Below are 23,078 nucleotides of genomic sequence, written 5' to 3'. Positions count from 1 at the left end.
TCTAAGCATTTTACCTATGTCACTTTCGGCGTTTGATTTGCCCAAAGATCGGTTCCTCGTTCGTTAATCTCCACAGTGCTGGAGATGATGCGGAGGCATTTTCTGACGAAAGATTGTAGCCTCTGTGTGACGGTGTAAGAGACCAGCCATGTTTCGCTTCCGTACAACAAGACGCACTTTTCCCGGAGATTTGCGAGCTCCTCCATACTGTACACATTCGCCCGAATGTTATCTTCGCTTTGTTGTTGACATCTTCATCTGCTCTACCTTCTGCCGAGGTAGCAGAAGCTTTCGACATATTTCACCGGGCATTCGTCAACCAATATCTTCCTTGCATTTTATGTAGTTAACTCTCATAGACTTGGTCTTGGCGACGTTGACCTCCAGTCCGACAGTGCGTACCAGCCCGACTAGTTCGTCCGAACTCGCTTGCATGTCAGAGAGTTTGTAAGAGAGAAGGCAAATGTCATAGGCGAAGTTCAGGTCCTCAAGATGTTTGGTGGAATTTGTTTCACCAGACAAATTTGAGATTTAGTCAATGCTAAAAATTTTTTTACAGAGTTTCTTGAAAGAAATGTCTTCGGTTTTTTTAAATTTTTGCATATATTTTTTTCTATTTTTTTAATTTTTTTAATTTCCTTGAAAGTTTTTTTAAATTGCGTTTGTTAAGTTTGAAAAGGAATGTAACTGGGCGCGTTTTCCAAAATAACAAAAAACAAAATTCCCAAAAATTTTGTACAAAGAAAAAGGGAGATTTGTCAACAATTATACTTATTTACATCTGCTGTATCTACACACTATCATTTTTTTCTTCTTGGTGTAGAGGACGTACTTTGTTGAATATCTTTCATCGACCGGGGTATTTTCGGCAATGAGCCAGCTAAGTTATTATGGACGGTAGTAAGCATTACGAACCCATTATAAGTCGGCCAAGCTTATAAATATTCATTGGTGTTTTTCAGACGGATTAAGATCAGTTGATTCGCTCGCTAGCGATCGCTCCAATACATTAAAATTGTTGACCTCAATTCAACTTTAAATGCTTTGCCGTATGCTTATGTTCTTCTACGCTCCGTATCACCGTTGCCCATTTGAATTGAAAACGAAATCTGAGAAGAGTATCGACATAAGGCCATTCTTTATAGGATTGGATATTATTGCCTAAACCCATTCTCTGGAGAAATAGTTCTATCAACTTTTTCGGATATTATTAACATTAAAAACATTTTTTTTATTTCTTTATGGTAAAATTAAAACTAAATTTTATTTAAACTATTCAATACCGAAAATTTTATATAGATTTGTTTCAAGTAAAATATTTTGGGTTATTTTAGGCACATGAAAAATGTGTTCTTTTCAATTTTAAAAAATTTAATTTGAAAAAAATAAGATTTAAAAAAAAAAGAAAAAAAAATCTTAAAAAATTTTGGAGATTTTGATTTTTACACATTCAAAAACACTTTTCCTTAGATTTATTTCTCATCATCTTATCGTAGTTAGGACTATACTGCGAGCTTCACAATCTCATAGCGCTACGCAAACCAGTGAAAAATCAGTGTAAAATTCTGCTGTACTGAAGCGGTAGCATACGTAGGTTAGATGGCAAGAGGTACACTTCAAGTAGCGTTTACGTGCCGTTTTGATACAATAATGGGGATCACTACCTGCGATAAACTTTAGGGAAGAGAAAACCATCTACTGCCATTCAGTGCTGTTGATGTAGTGAAGGAGAGAAAAGGGAGCGTTAAGCGTTCTGCTTCTGTCGTATTAAGGCCATAGTGTTTTCGAAATAGCACACGATGAGACAGACCTCCATCTTGCGCTTTTTTTTAGAAAGAAATTGTGCAGTTTCCCTTAAACAATGGTCAAGGGGACCCCAATGTCTGAGAGGGGGACAACTGAAAACGGTTTTGTCGACCCCTTCCTGGCGAGCTCGTCGGCAATTTCATATGCCTCTTTATTCCTGTGCCCAGGAACCCAGATAAGGGAAATGTTTCCTGCACGTTCGAATTTCTCTTACATGAGTTAACCACAACACACGTACTTTCGTACATTAAGTCCGTTAGCAACTCGACAATAGCGCCGCTCCGTACATTAGCTTTACAAGAATTTAGCTTTATTATAAAGATAAGGGTTTGCCATTATGTTTTAAAAATGATTTCGGGCAAGTGGCCGCCGCGGCTGGCTCGAATAAATTCCAGCCGAGAGGCCCAATTTTCGACCACTTTTTGCAGCAATTGGGGCCGTATGTCAGCAATAACGCGCCGAATATTCTCTTCCAAGACGTCAATCGTCTCGGGCTTATCTGCGTAGACAAGCGACTTCACATAGCCCCACAAGAAATAGTCCAGCGGTGTTATATCGCACGATCTTGGAGGCCACGCCACAGGTCCACGGCGCGAGATAATGCGCTCACCAAAAGTTTCCTTCAATAAATCGATTGTTGCGTTGGCTGTATGGCATGTAGCGCCGTCTTGTTGGAACCAAAGGTCGTCCACATCAACATCGTCCAATTCAGGCACGAAAAAGTCATTAATCATGGCTCTATAGCGCTCTCCATTGACTGTAACATTTTGGCCGGCTTCATTTTTAAAGAAATATGGACCAATGATTCCCTCTGCTCATAGAGCACACCAAACAGTGACTTTTTGAGGATGTAACGGCGTCTCAGCAATGGCTTGTGGATTATGTTCACTCCAAATGCAACAATTTTGCTTATTCAACCAAAAGCGAGCTTCATCGCTGAACAAAATTTTCTTGTGAAAATCGGGATCGGTGGCCATCTCGTTTGGGTAATAAATTTGCACGATTTGCAAACGTTGTTCAGGTGTAAGTCTATTCATTATGAAATGGCAAACCAAACTGAGCATAAATCAACTGACAGCTGTCAAAAAGGCCATCTACGAAAAAAGTAGTGCCAACTTGAAAACCTAACCTCTAAAAAACACCCTTTATAACATGGAAAAATTATAGAAATCTTCTTTTTGAAACTCTCAGGGATTACTCAGCATAGTTTCGGTTACGAATACTAATAAAACAAAGAAAAGAAAAGAAATTAATCTTAAAGAAAGTGTTTTTCAAATATCAAAAAAAAATTCTTAAAAATTCTGAAAAAAAAAAATTTCTTAAAGATGTATTTATCATAAACAATTGAAAATAAATTTTTTATGGTGTCCCTGTAAAAGATTCTGTACCAAATTTGAAAATTATCGCTCTTTGGTACAACCTCTTAAACTAATTTTTGACAAATCCTTGGCTGAAGAAATATTTATCGATGATTGGATGTCGACTTCAGTCACTCCTATTTTCAAAAGCGGTAATGAAAGCGATTTCGCGAATTACAGGCCAATTTCCAAATTATCTGCTTTATCAAAACTTGTTGAATCTGTTGTCAAAGACAAGTTATATTTTAGCGTTAAACGTCCAATTAGTCCTACACAGCATGATTTTGTAGTTGCCAGATCTATATTATCTAACTGAACATTTCTGAAGACGCGATATACACGGATTCCTCCAAAGTCTTTGATAAAATCTCCCATACGATTTTAGTAACTTTATTTAAGTTCTGTAGTTATCGATGGAGTTTTTTTCGAAACAGTACATCGCCACCTCTGGTGTACCTCAGGGTAGTATTTTAGGACCTTTATTATTTGTCTTGTTTATTATTGATATTTGTTCGTGTTTTTCCTTTGCTAATTTTCTTCTCTATGCTGATGATCTACAATTGTACGCTGAAATAAGAAACTCTAGTGATTCAGCCGCCCTTCAGTCCAAGTTGAATAATTTGTTTTCCTGTTGTCTTATGAATTGTCTATTTCTTAATATTGCAAAATGTTATAAAATCACATTTTCTAAACTTCAAATCCCCTTAATACCTCTTATCATATCCCGCATCATCCGATGGGATAAACGATTTAAGGGTTTTCTTTGATACAAAGCTTAATTTGTTCACGAATTCCAATTCACTTGCTATGCACACTTTTGTTAGATGCCACTCATCGCACTTCACTGACCCATATACTCTTAAGATATTATACTCTGCTTTTGTTCGGCCTAAATTAGATTACTATATGCTGCTTTTATTTGGGGGCCTTATCATGCAGTCCATATAAATCGAGTGGAGAAGATTCAACAAATTTTTGTGCGTTTCGCACTACATTCACTCAATTTATCACACCCGAAATCATCGTACGAATCCCACTGTCGTTTGATTAGTTTCTTTCCATTAAGTGACAGAGGTACTTTTCAGGCAGCATCATTTATCTTTGATCTCATTAATGGCAAAATTGACTGCCCGGTTCTTCTAGAAAGAATACCGGTTAATATTCCGTTCAGAAATTTTCGCCGTTGCACGATTTTTCGCGTTCGTTTTAGTAGGGCATTATATGGTGCTAATACGCCACTCGTTAAAAGGTTGTCTGACCTTAATGATCTCTTAACATTTTTGGCTTTGGACCTTTCTAGGGTGTCGTTGACGTTTAGGTGTGGTTCACATTCAACATCGGCCTTTGTAATTTAACCACCCTTTATTTAAGAAAACCTATGTTAAAGTTTCAAAATTATTACATTTTTTCACATTGCAGAACATATTTTTGCAATGTCCAAAAAACTGAGATCACTCCATATTCATATATAATGCTCAGTCGCAGAACTTGGGCTATCAAATATTTAGATTGCATTAAAAATGCTTTAGTTAAAATTGAGCAGCTAACTTTATGGGCAAAATTTTACACGTGCATTGGGTTTATTCTTTATGTACTACTTATGCACGTAGGAGCATTATTATAAACACCCTCGCTTGTGTACGTATTTTTTGTTGTTCTTTATTCGGTTGCTTAAGAAAGCGTGAAAGTGTGCGGCAACAATAACACACCAACAACACGAAGCGCTGCCATCATCAGCAACTTGGTCGTATCGAAATGATTACAGCAGACAGGTTTCTACAGCAGAAGCAGCGGTAAAGCTAAGTGTAAAGGAAGTGGTAGCAATAATTTTTACTAAAAACCGCGCTTGCAACACAACACGACACAAAGACAACAGAGGCAACCGAGGCAAGCAAGCAATTTTAAGAGCAAACAAAATGTTGGTGAAATATCAACGCCCACATGGTGAAATTGCCAAACTAACTATTTATTTGGATAAGTACGTGCCCGTGTATGGGTGTACCCTGGGCATGTGGGTAGCTCGGGCGCCAACGGAAGTGGCAGGAAACCAAAAGACAGGTGCAGACAGATTTTGGGAGTAAATTTATTTCTTCATACTCACATACCTAAGAGCTGTTGCACACTACTGGAAGGAATGGCAGTTGGAGCAGAAGGCAACCAATTTTGAGGCATGACTTCATATGCTTGAGCTTTTGAATGTAAGCCACATTTGCATATGTGTGCCGATATGTTTCCCTGTATGTGTGAGATCATCATATATGCACCCTGAATTATTTTATAGTCCCCTTACCGACAACTAAGTCAAATTTTATGTAAATAGTTGCAGTTTGCATGCTAATGCAAAGATATAAAAAGAGGGGAATAAATTTAGGGCAAGCGAGAACTTTGCAAATTTTCTAAGAGAATAAAAATTGTGCTAGTATCTCGAGCCAGAGCAATACAAATATTTTGTTTTTTTAATTTACAAGAAAAGTGAAGCGCCTGGGTGGGAAATTCCCTTCTTATTATACTAAATTAATTCTGAATTCCCAAAATCGGGGCGATTGCACACTACATTAAATAACTGCAGCCCTAGGGCTTATTGATAAGTTCTGATCAATTATTTATGTCTTTATTCAATTTTATTAATTTTTTATGGAAGTATAGCTCATGTTTTTGCAAAAAACAGTATAAATTCAATTTAAAACTGGGTGGAAATTACAAAAAAAAAAACAATAGTAAAACAAAAATTTTCGTCAAAATTTCTAACTTCAGAAAAATTCCGAGTACGCTTTAGGCGTTTTCGTTCGCGAGAGAGAAAAAAGATATAACGTAGAAGAAAACGAGAGAGAGAGAAAGCTATACCTTCTATATATATCTCAGGTACACTTTAGGTATATTTCTCCTGAGTGTTTCCTTGTCTATTTGTATTATCTGCAAATGTTGTGAATTTATTTAGATATATATTATTTCTCTCTCTCTCTCTCTCATTCAGAAGTTTCACTTCTGTTATATGTACTACGCACGACGCACTTTTTATATTGAAGGAAACTCCCTTAGCAAAACAAAATTGTAAAATATGCTAAATTTTTTAACTACTTCAAATAACACTTTTTTAAAACAAAACTGTATGGGAAAAGAACTGCATACTCGAAATTTTCCTCAACAAGTGCGAAATTTTTTAAAAAATTTGCTGATTTTATATTTCTCGAAGTTCCAAAATTTAATTTATATGGTTTTTTGTATAAGAATGAAATATATTTATTATAAAAATATTATTAAAGCTAAAAAAAAACCACCAACTACAATATTATCGCAAAGAAAACTTTCCGAGCCGGAGTGTTTGCATCTATTCCAGCCAGCGGCGCCACTGGATCTTTATTCGCCCCATTGAGTATATATTGCCATAAAGCTTATACTGCTCATTGTTCCATCGCCTAAAATACGTGACGTCGCCAACTTGCTAAGGTCCAAAAATTTGCACAGAATCTTTCTCTCAAAGACTCCAAGTGAAGCCTCATTGGATAGCCACCATCAAATTTGAAAAATCTTTAATCATTTTGAGGGCTTTTATATGTTTAAACTTATGGTCTGGAGTTATTTTAAAGTGAAATACCTTGGAATATTTTCAAAATAGTTGAAAAAATATTTCAGAAAAACCTTTCACTTGTTTGTAAAATTTTCTGGGCCAAATTTTTTTGTGATTTTTGTAAATCAGCTCAGTCCACGAAATAGCAAAATGGTAGAAAAAGTTTTTTTAAATAGTGGTCACCCCTCGTGAGGCAATGGAGAGCCTCCGAGTATGTTTCTGCCATGGATAAGCTCCTCATAAAAAACACACACCACAAATAGGAGGTGGGGCTCGGCCAAACATCTAAGAGAAGTTTTAAGTTATATTCAAATACGTGCAACGAAACAATAAAAAATCAATGAAAAATACTACTACAGCGAATTTTATGATTATTTTCTATTCTATTCTATTCTATTCTATTCTATTCTATTCTATTCTATTCTATTCTATTCTATTCTATTCTATTCTATTCTATTCTATTCTATTCTATTCTATTCTATTCTATTCTATTCTATTCTATTCTATTCTATTCTATTCTATTCTATTCTATTCTATTCTATTCTATTCTATTCTATTCTATTCTATTCTATTCTATTCTATTCTATTCTATTCTATTCTATTCTATTCTATTCTATTCTATTCTATTCTATTCTATTCTATTCTATTCTATTCTATTCTATTCTATTCTATTCTATTCTATTCTATTCTATTCTATTCTATTCTATTCTATTCTATTCTAATTCGATCGAAAAAAAACAGCTACAGTGTCCGAGCAAAAAACTCTTAAAGCATCAAAAATCCTACTTACGATCAGCTGTTAGTTTCACTTACCCTAGCCACGCATGCCTTCAAAGAACTACAGATTTTCCTAATATTTCAAGTTGCCCAAATTGTACGCTTGTCTGTCATACCAATCCCACACAAGCAATTACCACTTTTTACAAATAAAAACAACATAGAATTTCCGAAAATTGTGACCCCAATTTCAAAGAGCCGTGTTTAGCATTAAATTTGAGTGGAATGTCTCTTCCACCTTTTTTCAAATAGGTTTACATACACAAGCGCACACTTTTCTGCAAATATTTTACTTTTTTATGTTAAAGCATTGTTTCCTACACAGGTGGCGGCGCTCACGCGACTTACCAAAGGTGCATCCAAATAATTGCCGGCTGCGCGCTGCAGCTCTCAACTTACAATGAAAATATGGCCTCGGGCGCAATCTGTAATGATAACTGCAACAGCAGTGGGAACAGGGGGGGACTTGCAGACAAAAATGTTTACATGCACACATATACATATGTACATACATAGTGATATATGATCGTTCACGCGGGGAGGGAATACTTTGAAGGAAGGAATTTATATTGTGAAAGCTGATGTGGAAAGACTAAACAGTTCCGACGTTTTTATAAGAAAAACCAAACTAAATTTGCTATCAGAGTTTTTATTAATTTATTTTATATTTGTTTTAAATTTGTTTATTTTGACGATTTTTGTATGTTCGTTAAGTAGATAGCTGGTGTAAATAAAATAAAATTCTACAGCTGAATGATATTTAAGCTTTAGCAGACAAATATTTAAAAAAGGTTTATTATATAAAAAATGGGGGAAAAAACAAATTTTTCGAGTAGTTCCTAGTACAGTTAGCATTTTGAATGGAATTTCAGCAAGCACAAGGAAACCCCTTAGAGTTCATAGGAGGTGGCTTAAAATTTTACAATACTTTTATTAATAATAATTTTTGTATGACACTTTTTTCGCATGTGGGGCATTGGCTATACACATGGGCATGGGCACCTGTGGAAAGCTAACTAGGAACTCGGTATTTGTGACCAGATTTAACTATTTTCTTGACTGCATTTTAATTTTCATAATTTTTTTATAAAAATAGAGTTCACTCTATAGCAAATATCTTATAAAGGGTGGTCAAGTTTTAAGGGCCGGTGTTGATTTTGAATAAAATACAATTCTTTTAGGAAATTATTGTTATTTCTCTTTATTATGATAATATTGGTATGGCTCAATTGCGTACGGAACAAAATATCGGTCAAATGGCACACCTCCATAGTATTTGTACCAAGAATAGAGGGGACTTGATGTCGAGAACAAGTTATGTTATAACAAATACTAAATTGTTATTTTTTTTATTAACGTATTTTACAATTTTTTCTAATTAAAATTTGTGCAATTTTACCACTACTAGTTGAGCCCGCAATGGACCTACGTGAAGAGGAGATTGCATACAAGAATACAACTTAGCTCAAGAGATATGCAGTTATTATCGCTGCAGGGGCACATCCCACCGATTTAGAAATCTTTAGTTTTCTTAAGTTCGTCAGGTCACTGGTTCATAAGGTGCACCGTGAATTGAAAGCGTCAGATGGCGATACAAAAATTTTTGCAAATCGTAAAAAAATACGAGGAACGTTCAATGAGAGCCCTTGCGGAGGAGTTTAAAGCTTTTGAGGGTCTTACCGGTCGAGTTGTCCACGAAGATCTCCGGTATAAATCCTACGTTATGGGCAGATAACAGCTTATGTCAGAGCAAGCACGTAGAGGTCTCCAATCAAAGTACGTGCTAAGCAAAATTAGACATCCTAAGCGTTTGAGATGTTATGACCAAAACCAAAAGACCAACGGCAGAAATGACCAGAATGACAGATTAGCAATGTTCCAGTCCAACAGAAGTTACTGTTGGCACAAACGCGAAGTTTCTAGCCACTGCTATGGTTTTAGGTTTCTGAGCAAAGAAGGACATGCCATGTGACCACACTTTTTTACTCAAGGATTTCAGGGAATTTTGCTACATATATCGAGATTCTAGAGACCGCAGGGAAACCTTTGATTGATAGTGTACGCGGTGGCAGCCCATATGTGTATACTTATATGTACATCTCCAGCGAAACTCTGCTCCTTCACACAAAGTGAAGGATTGCTGCAAATTTCCATAACCACAAACACCGAATTTATGGCCGAGTAACTTCTCAGACCATAATACCCCGTACTACTACGTATAGGGCGTAGGTGAGCATGACATTACAAAACATAACATAACGTAATATAACATAACATAACATAACATAACATAACATAACATAACATAACATAACATAACATAACATAACATAACATAACATAACATAACATAACATAACATAACATAACATAACATAACATAACATAACATAACATAACATAACATAACATAACATAACATAACATAACATAACATAACATAACATAACATAACATAACATAACATAACATAACATAACATAACATAACATAACATAACATAACATAACATAACATAACATAACATAACATAACATAACATAACATAACATAACATAACATAACATAACATAACATAACATAACATAACATAACATAACATAACATAACATAACATAACATAACATAACATAACATAACATAACATAACATAACATAACATAACATAACATAACATAACATAACATAACATAACATAACATAACATAACATAACATAACATAACATAACATAACATACGTACGCACCCTGTATATATATTATATATATATATGTGTGTATATAATAGGATTATAAAGGGTATTTTAAAAGACGCCCCTAGATGTTTTAAAATAAAACTTATGTGAAAAATTACATCATTTACAACAACATTGACAACACACAGCTGCAATATTCTCAACAGGACGTCAAATTTTTGGTTTGCCATTCCTTTTTCTATCCTCAACAGAATCAGCTTCTTGGCATTTTTTCATCAAATTTTGAAGGTCGACTCATGCAGACGATTATTTCAAAGATCGATCATTTTCAAACAAAGATGACTTAAAATAAGGTACAGTCAAGGAGTTATTCACTACTGACATCTAGGCATCACTTTTGAGAGACCCTTTACATATATTTATTGGCTGCTTGGCGGAGTTCCTCCTCCTATTTGTGGTGTGTGTCTTTATGTCTTCCACAAATGTAAGGGCCTACAGTTTATGCCCCTCCGAACGGCGGGCGGCTATTTATGAGGACTTTTCTCATACCAGAATTGCACTCGAGGGCTTGTCATTTTCTACCTAGTGGCGACTATTCTACCACTGCCGAGCGTCAATTTTTGTTTTTATGAAAAGCTTCTTCTTTTTAAAAATACTAGTGTTTCCCATGAGAATCCGAAATACACTCACAGCTTGGACATCATCTAGCAAGTGGCGGCTACTACTAGAGAACTCGTTTTTGTACAATTTTGCTGCTTTGATAAATTGAAGCCAAGCATATATTTCCTTTAATATCCAGTTGCAAGAGGCACACATCTAATTGAATTAAATCATGTGGCAAAAAATTGCAACCTGAAAATTTTAATATGCGCAAACTTCGTCTTCTGAAAATGTCATCATGAGTAATGAATTATTTGCACGGCAGTAAAGTGAATAATGAAATCTGAGGAGGTGCTTGTAGCCTACGTAAAAAGTTAGCAACCCCATATTAAATTTACACAGTGTAAGAGCGCACCAGTGGCTGACACGTGAAGTGGGTGGAATGGCTGAATGCTGCCACAAACTTTCATAGTAACAACCTTTTAATTAATTTCCATCACAAGCATTCTTAGCACCTAAACCGTCTCGAATTTATAGTGAAAGTTGTTAGCTCTTTTATTTTCGCTTTGGATTTCAAACAATATTAATTAAAATTTAAAGCTTCCGCACACACACACACACACATACATTTATAGCTACAGCACGAACATATTCTGATCGGAAATGGTATTGTAGGTGCAAAAATGTTGAAATATGAGCAAATGAAAAAGGTCCAGGTTAGAGGCCAAAAGTTGTATGCGGCATACTGCGAATACCACACACAAACCAGAAGGTGGGCATGCAGACTCCGTCACTTACACGAATAATAGCCAAATGTGGTAGCACGTCCCAACGTCGCTGGCCAACTGTGGCGCGCCAAATGCCAAGGTACAATGGAAGGCTGAAGACCAATATTTAGTAAGTGTGAGCTAAATTGCTTGGCAATGTGCTCATATGAGTTGCCTCGGCATGACTCAATGAAAATGGCGTTAATTAGTGTGAGTTTGCAATGAACTCCAGCGCTGCTCATTTGTTGTGCGAATTCATTTTGAAATTAGTGCGAAAATGAGATGGTTCACGGGCGCCGAAATCTGACTGCGGTGGTGTACAATTTCACAGCTAAGTTTCTATAATACAATACAGTTGATGTTTGAAGTGACTGTGCCACTCAGAGGGATCTGGTTACCGTAGGAGTAGATGTTTGTAATTGTATGTATAAATAAATTTTGGCAAATGCCTCGTCTACACAACGGAGGTGTTGCAGGTTGTACCACTATGAACAAAAAGTTCCCGGAACAACCGCCAGCTGACGCTCTAAGTGAACTGATTTGAGCTCTGATTTTTTTGTTTTTTGTTAGCTCGTCACATCTGTGACTAACATTCCAATTTTTATCGCCATTGCTTGACATTCGTAAAAGTTATGCGGCCCTGAGTAGATCCATTTCTGCGCGTGTTTTCGATATTTTATATTGTTTAGTTTTAGAAATAGATTTAAATTTACAACTACGAGTTCGTATTAAATGTTGCATTTTAAATGGCTATAATTGTGCTAAAACCATTGAAATGTTGCGAACGTGTTTCGGTAAGGATACTGAGCCCATTACAAGAGGCTTTAGAAGAGATCGTGAGTTCTTCAAGGCTGACGCTCGTAGTGGCAGGCAGTCGACATCGAAAAAGGATGAAAGCATCAATAAAGTGTAAGAAAAGTTGATCAATAACCGCAAACCTCAGAGAGCTGGAGAGTTCACAGAGGTTTGAACATTGCTAAGGAGACGTGCAGGATATTGTAGTTAATGATTTGCTAAACGACCTGAGCCCATGTAAAATAGGGGCGGCGTTGATATCACCAAAAACATGATTTCCAAGGCTGAATCTGACCAAAGATTCATCAAACGTATCATTACTGGAGACGAAATTAGTGCTAATAAGTACGACACGCAATCAAGACATCAAGTGAGATGAGCGACTTGGCTATCTGAAAAAAATGTTGATATCTCCCTCACTCCCGCGTTTACTAGGCATTCTGCCTGCTCGCAAAATCGCAAAGACTTTTGCCTGAAAATCATTAGCAGTATTCGCCAGTTTAAAGGAAATAGACAAGTTAGCTGATTTAGAGAAAATCCCTGCTCCGACTTCCGATTCCATCTTTGAGCTGTCAGTGAAGGCAGCGGTAGAAGCTTCTTTGCACATTTTTCCGTCGTTTGAATTCTGCCTACTTGGAAAGATTACCCCGGCTTGACTCTCAAACTCCAGTTTGCGGATAGAGAGATCTGTACGACGCTCAGAGAAATACGGTGTTAACTGCCCCAAAAATGCTACCATGTGCCTTGAGAGATTACCCCCAGAGTCCAACCTCCTTTAATCTGATTGCACTTTGTGCAGCGATGGAAATAACGTAAAAGTCGATGGGAATTAAGTGCAAAACGACATTTAGATCAGCACTGGGGCAAGTTCTACATGCTTCTGTGATGTCAATACTGACAGTTATTTGCCCCTTCCCTGCTTAGTGATATTATAGTCGTTCCGAAGACCTATGTTACTGCATATAAAAAATGAGTTTGAGTGATGAAAATCTTGTTCCATTGCTAGTCTGCTCTATACTACTGTAGTAATACAGATACTTAAAAAAAAAAAAAAATTGATGATTAATTTTGCGCCATCTTGTATAAACGTGAAATATCATAGATTAAGTTAGATTAGATAGTGTTACTTTTCCCAGAAATATAAGAAAAAATATTAGCCAGAAAGCATTACATGTGCGGTCTCTGTCCCAGCTGTCGTTGAGCTGGTCTAAGTTCGATTTGTCCAAGAGTAGCTCAAGTATGGCTCCTATATCGGCAATATCGCTATAATCTAGTTGCTATGGTTACTAGGTTAAGTTATACTGGCTGACCGAAACCACGCAGAGGCCATTTTGGCCCATAGCAATACCAGAGCAGAGTCCTATTTCAGCAAAAATATGCATGACTCAAGATGCGCGTACTGTTCGTTCCAGTGCAGGAATACATTCTAGTCTTTCAAAGCTGAGAGCACACAGGTAGCATAGTCTAGTTTTCGAGAGAGCCGGACAGTAGCATAGATGATGTTCCAGCGCTGCTCTCGTACTCAGCTCATTACATCTCCTATGGTTACTTGTTTGAAACAAAAATATCATATTTAGTAGCGATCGAAAGTGAAATCAAGCATTACGAACTAACTTCACGTAAGAGTACCAGGAGAAAACTGTTGTCTACTTTAAATGATATCGCGCTAGTGTATAGGAGTTCACTGCTGTTTTAATGACCTAGTTCTGCCTGGAACGTATTACCACAGAGGTCTGCATTAATAAAAGTTAAGAGGAAATTTTCATCACAAAACTCCACCTCCATAGCAACCAATCATGAACAAATTCCAATGGTTCTTGCTACCAAGTGTTTGTCCTCTACTGAGGCGATAAAGAGGTTAAGAGATCCGCTTGAAACCTTAAAAACGCGCTGCTCCATTCTATCCAGAATATGTTCGAAGTTTGCAATAACTTTAGAGTGTTCTCAAGTAAAAGCCTACCTAACTCTTGTGCCACTTGAAATAGTCACACCATGGGAAATAACAATTTTAGTGGATATGTCTACGAGTGCATTATTTATCATTATAACCAGAGCAGAATTAGTCTCACCACCTTGAGCGTTAACCTTAAAGTTACCTTAATCTGGGTCTTGGGAAGGCAATATCAAACCCCCAAGCGAGTTTCTGTCATAAAAAACCTTCTGATAATAACCAACTATCAGGCGGAGTGCGCACTTAAGTGCGTCAAATACTCCTCAAGACACACTCCATAAAAATTGGGCACAGTCAAACAGCTGAAACAACTAAAACAGAATTAATGCCCCAATTACCAAACTGCATACATACACACTACATACACATGAAAGTATAGCCAGGAGCAGGGCATTGGTATGCTGCTAAGTGGGAAGAATGGGGAAGTAAATTTTGTAGTACTGATATTTGTATGAGAGTATATATACAGATACGTATGCGCTTAGTTTACACATTCGGGTTTGTGTCGTTCAAAAAGTGGCACATAAAAAGGATAATCTGAATTTAAAGGATAATAAAAGCAAACAAACTGTAAACTGTAATTGCTCTAGTCTTCTTAAAAGTCTTGCTTTGGAACAAAAAAAACGCTCTTTGCACTCCTCTACTTGCTTTCTGTGAACATGTAAATAAGCTTATATGTGGATATGTACAGTGGCGAGCCAATCTGAGTGCATTAAACTTTTTCGTATTAATTTTTATATATTTTTATAATTTTTGTTTTTAAATATTGTTGATTCTTTAACCAAAACTATATAAATCAAGTATTCAAACTTCATTCCAAATTTGATACCTGGTAGTATAGTATGGACCAGCGAGGGACTGAAGGAGATGCAGAAAATCATCTGCGTAAAGCAAGGCCAGCTTTTGAACGATTACAGCCAATTTGGAAAAGTAGTTACATTTCCAGAAAACTAAAACAACTAAAATACTTAACCGCATGTGTTAAGTCTACACTCTTATATGACAGTAAAAGGTGGCTGGTGTCGAAAAGCATTACGCAGAAATTACAATGCCTTCGGATAATATGTAAAGTTTTTTGGCCTAACACAATCCGAAATGCGGACTTGTGGCAGATCACTGAGTAAGAACTAATCCACAAGATGATAAGAGGCCGTAAATGGCGATGGATCGGGCACACTCTCAGAAAGGACAGGGAAAGCAGAACAGTGTTGGAATCGAACCCTCAAGGACACAGATGACCCGGTTGTGTCCTTAAAATACCTGGCGGTGTTCTAACCGTGGGACGTCGCAAAAAAAAATAGAATATAAATGAGCAAATGGAAGGATCAACCAAGGATCGGGGCAAATGGACACATACAAAACGACAAAATCTGTCACAAAAAAAAAAAAAAAAAAAAAAATTAAGAATCGACACAATGATAAACGCTTACAACTTGCTCTTCCTTGTACCAAAATTCAGTGTGCAATAAAACTGCATACTATGAATTTGCTTAGGGACTCTGATTAAAAAGGGGTTAGGGGGTTTAGAGTTTGCCCGCGGTAACGGATGCCTTGTCGTAAGAGGCGACTAAAAACCACGCCTCAGCCTGTTGTTTATGAGTCAACTCAACAATAGGCGGCTGAGCGAAACAGAAACGGTTCGGTGACGATGGGAACACTGTCGTCATTGGAGCGTTCAACCACCTAGCAGTGCATGGTATTACATTTGCTTCTCGTGCTTGTGTGTCATTCCGCAATTAGGGTTGGCCCCAAGTGTAAGTAAGTGTAACATTGCACACACTCAATCTGCTCTTAGGCAGAGCCTCAATCTGCTCTTTTGGAGCCTAACCAAAACAACGCTCTGTTTACCGAGTCAAGGCGGTATAACCTTGGCAGCACTTTAAGCTAAGGAGTTGAGGTACCCGTGCCGAGAGCTGCATGACTGGCAGTGCTTAAATAACCAGTCGTTAACGGTCCCCTCTGATGCCCATGCAAGGTCAATTGTAACAAGTACCTTACCGCGGTACGCGGAGTACGAAACCATGGCCGCTAGGAAAACTTCTGACCTTCAATCACATAAAAATCCTCAGAAGCAACCAGCGCCTAAGCGTAATCGATCACAAGATGTGAGCGGGCAAGCTGCCAAGAAAATAAAAAATTTCCCGACTCAGGGAGTTGAGGGCCCTGCAACAAGAGCGGTGGTTGCGCCTGCGAGGGTTGCTTATAGCGAGGTGGCCAGAAATCACCTCCAAGTTGCCCACGTAGACGCAAAATTCCATAGTGGTAGGGAGGTGCTTGCCAATGGGGGTGCCATTGAGGGGCGGCTGCCAGAAATGATCGTCGAATACCTCATGGAAAACCGAGAACAGGTACCTCTTGTCGACTCGGGAGACATCTGCCGTGGCTGTAGGGTGATAAAGTGTGCCGATGAGTTCTCCATGAGATTTTTGGAGAAATGCGTTGCTGAGGTCAGCAATGCCTGGGAGGGGCTCTCACTTAAGCTCATCCCAGCTTCGGAGATCCCAAAAAGACCCAGAGCCCGCATTTGGCTACCGAAGGTCAATCTGGGGGGTCCGAAGATCCTCCAAGGCCTCAAGCTTCAAAACCCTGAGGTTCCCATGGACAACTGGTCTATGATCAACCTAAGAAAACAGCTCCACGGCCATTGCAGAAGCTGTGGGCACCTTTCAGAGAAGGAGACTGTAGAGCATTTTCTTTGTAAATGTTCGGGTTTCGCAGCTATAAGACTAAGGTCACTGGAAGCTCCTTTCTTCGACAGCCTGGCGCAGTGCGCCAAGTTAAGTCCCATCAATATTCTGCATTATACCAGCAGCTCTGGCTGACTGTAGATATCTGCCTGTTGCAGGTCTCACAATGGTATCAAAACGGCGCTTCAGTGCAACTTGAGGAGTGCCAGACTGGTACTTCAACCATTTCACCTACCTACCTGCCTAGGCCTCAGCTTGGAAGACACTGCAGTGGTCCGTAATAATAGCCTAATTCCGAGTAGACTAGTGCAGCTCCAACACCCTCATCCATTTTGGAACCGTCTGTGTATATGTTAAATGTGTGGCGCTTAGAAAGTTGTCCCTTCCACCATACGTTCTTTTCTAAAACTAGCTTTTCCCTGTTCGCTGTTGAAATTAATGTGTGGAATACTGTAGTCCGAGTTAGCGTTTAAAAGTCTGTATATCCACCTGGGGCCATAAGGCGTTTGAACTAAATTTTTTGAAATTTGAGTAGGTGAAGTCAAGGAGCATCAAGAGATTATTTAGAGCTCTGAAACGAGGGCAGATAGTCAAGGAGGAAAGGAGAAAAGTATCAGAGAAAAAGATAGGAAAGAATAGAGACAGAGACAAAGGTTGTAAGACCTATGAGAGTTTTAGATATTCTTTGGCAAATATGTAAATATCCTCCAGTTTTTGAGACCGAATGTTACTCATTATCACGACATCGTAACCCAAAATTCTTAGACTTGCTTTAGCGAAGGCAGGACACTCTCAGACCTTTGGACTATATAGGTGTACTGTTGTCTAAAGCCTAAGGCTTCTTTGCAGAACTTTTTGCTACTAAGCCTACTGGGTGAAGGTCAAGTATCTTGTCCAATGTAGCTGTAGGAGTGGTGCGCATTCCACCCCTTGAACACAGATCTGCAGCTCTTTGTACTTTCTCCTATTTGATAGCGAACGTCTTTTTTTCAAACTTGTTCACCATACTAGAATGCCATACAGCATTTTAGGTTTTACTACAATTGTGTAAGTCCAATGTGAAAGTCGTGGAGATAAGCTCAATGTCTTACCAACCATTTTTCTGTGGGCGCATAAGGTCTTGATTGCTTTATTCGTTCGTTCTTCTACTTTGAACTTCCGCGATAATTTGCTATCCAACATTACTGCTAGATACTTAAAGTATGTCTGAAAGTGTACAGGGATGTTATCTAGCCCAGGTGGGGTCCTGTTCGGAATCTTGTACTTCCTGGTGAACAGTACTAAGTCCATCTGCTCAGGATTTACTTTCAGTCTTGACTTGACTCATAGTGTTTAGGCATCTTCCTGAGATGATGCCACCCTGGTCATCTACATAAACAGTTGTCTTTGGCCCTTCGTTTCTCATTTTAAGTAAGATCCTGCTTTCTACCAGATCCACAGTAGAGGAGAGAGTACGCCTGCGTGTAGTGTTTAAAAGGTTCAAAATTTAGGTGAAAATTTGTGGAAAGCTTCTAAAATTAGTACATAATTTCATAGTTTGATTTTTATGGCTTTGTTTGAAGAATGAAAAAATATTTAAAAAAATCATAATAATAATAAAATCCTTTAACCAAAAAAAAATGTAGATATTACAAGAAAACAGTCATCATGCACTCAGTTGTGCTCGCCACTGTGCATGCACCCAATCTAAGCGTACATGTAAATGTGAGTTGTGAACCAGTAATTCTTTCGTAACCTGCATTTTCTGCTTTTCCACTGGTGTTTTACACTAGAAGACTAGGCAAAATGAATGAACAATGGCATGCATTTTGTGTAATTCGTGTTTATCTTCTTCCCAAAGTTGGTTGCTTTTTATACATCCTTCTCGAATGCTTGTGTTTGTATTTATTATGCAATTTAAATTTCGTTTTGTGGGCGGTCGACGAATGTGGAAGCCTTTGTACCGGAAGTGTGTGAAAAAGCTGGTAGTTAACAGCGAAAGACTTTCAAATGAAACAGAGCACCAAAAACTATGCTACTCAAACAAGTCAAGCTATGTATGTATGTATAGGTAGAGTGTAGTAGGAATAGGGGAAGTAAAAGGTGTTTGTGGAGCTCGCAAGGATACAATCAAGTAATTTCGAGCATAATTTTTCGCTATTCTTGCTCTCTGCTAGTTTAGATTTACGCCTTCAGGTGGTGCTACAAACTGAGGGCTCGCCGAAAGGCGGAGGAATTTTTTATTTTTTATTTATTATTTACTTATTTATTTGAGTCTATGGTTGGAATGGTAGCCTTACAGGTTAGAGGCACAATCAAGAATACGAATATGCAAGCTACTGGTAATCAGCCATAAGCTTTGAGAAAGAAATGGATATGCGAAGTGTGAGGTCTAGATCAATGCCTCTAGAGATGTTGTTTAGCTCATTAAGACTTTTTGTAATGGGGGCAAAATTGGAATTAGTTGTTTCAGCAATTTTGCATGCAAAGTTAAAGCTTATCTTCTCTAGAAGATCTGAATGATGCCAGAAGGGACTTCCAAAGTGGAGATTTAATATTTATTATCTAATTGTAGGGTGGCTGCCGTGGCAGAAAGAGTTGGCATGGTACTCCCATTCGAAGGTGTACGGGTTCGAAATCTCGGGCACGAAACACCAGTTGATAGAAAAAGCGGACGACTCTCGATGGCTACGCGTGTAATTTGTTAGGAATAGTGGCATAAGAATATCAACACGCAAACCATAAATAGGAGAAAGAGCTCAGACAAATAACCAAAAAGAGTGTAAGTTCCAATTATGCCAATTATATATGTATATATTGGGTGTTTTTTAAGAGTTTGAGAACTTAAGATGATAATACACGAATATTGTTGAACTGAATTTTAAACTTTTCAATCATATATAAAGGGTGGTTAAGTTTTAAGGGCCGGTGTTGATTTTGAATCAAATACAATTTTTTTAGGACATTATTGTCATTTCTCTTTATTATGATAATATTGGGAAGGTTCAACTACGTATGGAACAAAATATTGGCCAAACGGCAGCTGTGGCCTCGGCGGCACACCTCCATCCGATGGTCCAAATTTTCGATGACGCTGAGGTTCTATGCCGTTAATGTAGTCACTCTGTTTGGTGCGGTTTTTAGGGCCGGCGGCATCATTGGGCCGTATTTTTTACAAAATGAATCCGGTCAGTCAGTTACTGTGAATACGTAGTGTTCGCTATAGTGAGTTGATAACGAACTTTTTATGACCCGAATTGGAAGATATGGATGTGGACGATATGTGGTTTCAACAGGGCGGTGCCATTTGGCACACAGCTAACGAAACAATGGCTCTTTTGCGCGAAAAATTTGATGGCCGAATAATCTCACGTCACGGCGATGTTAATTGGCCGCCAAGATCATGTGATTTGGATTTTTTCTTTGGGGTTATTTAAAAAAAAAAGATGTACGTCGATAAGCCAGCAACAATTCAAGAGCTAAAGGATGAGATAATTCGGCGCATTAACGGCATAGAACCTCAATTATGCCTCAGCGGCATTGAAAATTTGGACCATCGGATGGAGGTGTGCCGCCGAGGCCGCGGCTGCAGTTTGGCTAATATTTTTTTGTATACGTAATTTAGCCATACCAATATTATCATAAAATAGAAAAATGACAATTATTTCTTAAAAACATTGTATTTTATTCAAAATCAATACCGGCCCTTCAAACTTAACCACCCTTTATAATCGCTTACATTCGATTACGAATAGCAAATAAAGAAGAAAAAGAGATTTTTTTGATATTTCGAAAGAACAGACTTTTAACATGATGGCAAGAATAAGGAAATAACGCCTATCGTGGTTCTCGTTACTTTGCGCCCAGTGAATTTGACAATCAGTTTCGTGGTTTTAGCTCCAGTATGGCCAGATTACCATTTTCGTAACTTGATTTATCATTTTTTTTGTTCTTTAGTCTCCAAGTTTTAGTTTTTTCTTCATGACATTATTCTAGCCTGTTCTAATTAAAATGTACAATATTATTTATAATTTTGTAAAATAGACATTTTTTGCTTTACTTTGTTTTAACATCTGGTGGCATTGCCCGCGATTGCAGGTGTTGTTGGTGTTCTTCTGCTTTCGGCAATCAAATCTCTCTCTCGCTACTGCAGTGCTGCCTAGCTTTGGATATAAAAACGCTTTAAAATGCCCATTTAAAGAAAATAAAACACCAAATTTGTATTGAAATACTCGAAAACCTTTGTATGCGTGTCAAATTGTCTTTAAAATGTGCGTTTTTTTTTAATTAATGTGTTATGTTTATGTACAATTTAATTTATGAGGTTTTTTTGTTAAGCGAGACTCTTTTGTTAAGGGAACGACTTTTTTGCTATATTTGAGGTTATGTAACTAGATAAGGTCCTCTTTTTGTAAAAATGTCAGTATGGTTTCTTTAGTATTTTCTGGTATTTTGTGGTTTATTTTTACAATGAATACACCTCTTGATGCCCTATGTCCCAATAAGAATTGATGGCCGGAAGAAACGATTACACCTCTATGGTTTTAATTCGCATTCAGTAAGTTCAAACGCTTTTTAAAATGTTTAAAAAGGTTTTCAATCTTAAGAAGAGTTGAGAGAGGGACATTTATTATTCTTGCATTTACTTAAAAGGAGAAAAAAATTAAATTTACACTCTCAAAATATCAAATTTTATAATAACCAACTAATTTTCATTAGCACTACAACCTTCTCAGAGTGGCCTTTTTTAACCTTCTTTTATATAATAATACAGTGTTTTTTAACATAAAGTTTCGGTCGCTTTAAATTAAAAAAAAAAAGAAACAAACACGAAGCTTCTTAATTTTCGCATTTGGGGTATAAAAAAGCACTAAATTTATTGCGAAGACCAAATGGTTGGCAATATTGCACAACTCGGAAAAACGTGACGTCACGCACTCTCTGATGGGCCAAATCTTCGTTCTATCATTCTTGGGCTCCCAGTAGTTTTTATTCTACAGCCGTTTTAGCAGGTAGAGTCAGATTCGTCACGGGGCGGCATCAAAACTTTAATTTAATTATATCAAAACGATTCTTTTCAGCCTGATGTTGTCAAAACAAAAAAAAAAAAAAACCTATTCAACATCAATGTCTAACGCTGGCTCTTATTATTATTTCAATAATAATTATTTCGAATTTTTTTTGTTTTTTATCAACTGATTTTTAGAGTGCCAAATTCAAAAAGGCGCCATTTTGTCAATTTTATTTTTTATTCTAGTAGCAGGACATAGCTACAGTCATACTGATTAATAATTTTTTTTTATTTTCGTGTTTCAGATAAATATAGGGGTTTTCAATAGGTGCGCTTCAACTTTTTTCCGATAGGGAGGGCAAACGACGCAATATTTTTTATTTTTCGCTTGTCATTTGTAAACTTCATTAGTACACATTTCATCATGGAACGCTACACACTTGAGCAACGATTGCAAATTGTGCAAATTTTTTATGAAAATAATCGTTCTGTTGCTGCTACTTTAAGAGCATTACGGCCATTTTACGGTCCATTTAACAAGCCGTCCCGTTTTGGGGTTATGTGAAGTCATTGGCCTACAGTAACAAGCCGGCGACGATTTGTGAGCTCAGAGCCAATATTGAACGCGAAATTGCTGCAATTTCGGCCGATTTATGCAAAAGAGAGGTCGAAAATTGGGTTCAACGATTGGACTTCGTAAAACGTGCACGCGGTGGTCATGCAAAAGAAATCGAATTTCATACTTAAATGTATATGTTCGAACTCGATAATAAAAAAAATTAGTTAAAAAAGTCAAACCGTTTGTGTTTTATTCAAAAAAGTTCAAAAGTTGAAGCGCTCTTACTGAAAAACCCTGTATTTATCTTCTTCAAAGGTATTACACTGGTAGAAAACTGATTGAATTCTTATTTGATGACAGTGATTTTGATGGTAGTATAAACTTCAGTTTAACTCGGAGTTTCTGGCAGCAGAATCCATCTATCGTACCTTCCTTAATAAGGGATCGTATACAGGAGACCATAGCTCATAGAATTTAATTAATTTTCATGTAGACAACAAATTGGAAACTGTGGATTCAAATAG

This window comes from Anastrepha ludens, chromosome 2 (genome assembly GCF_028408465.1).
Source record: "Anastrepha ludens isolate Willacy chromosome 2, idAnaLude1.1, whole genome shotgun sequence".
Classification (NCBI taxonomy): Eukaryota; Metazoa; Arthropoda; class Insecta; order Diptera; family Tephritidae; genus Anastrepha; species Anastrepha ludens.
Note: the sequence above shows the minus strand (reverse complement) of the source record.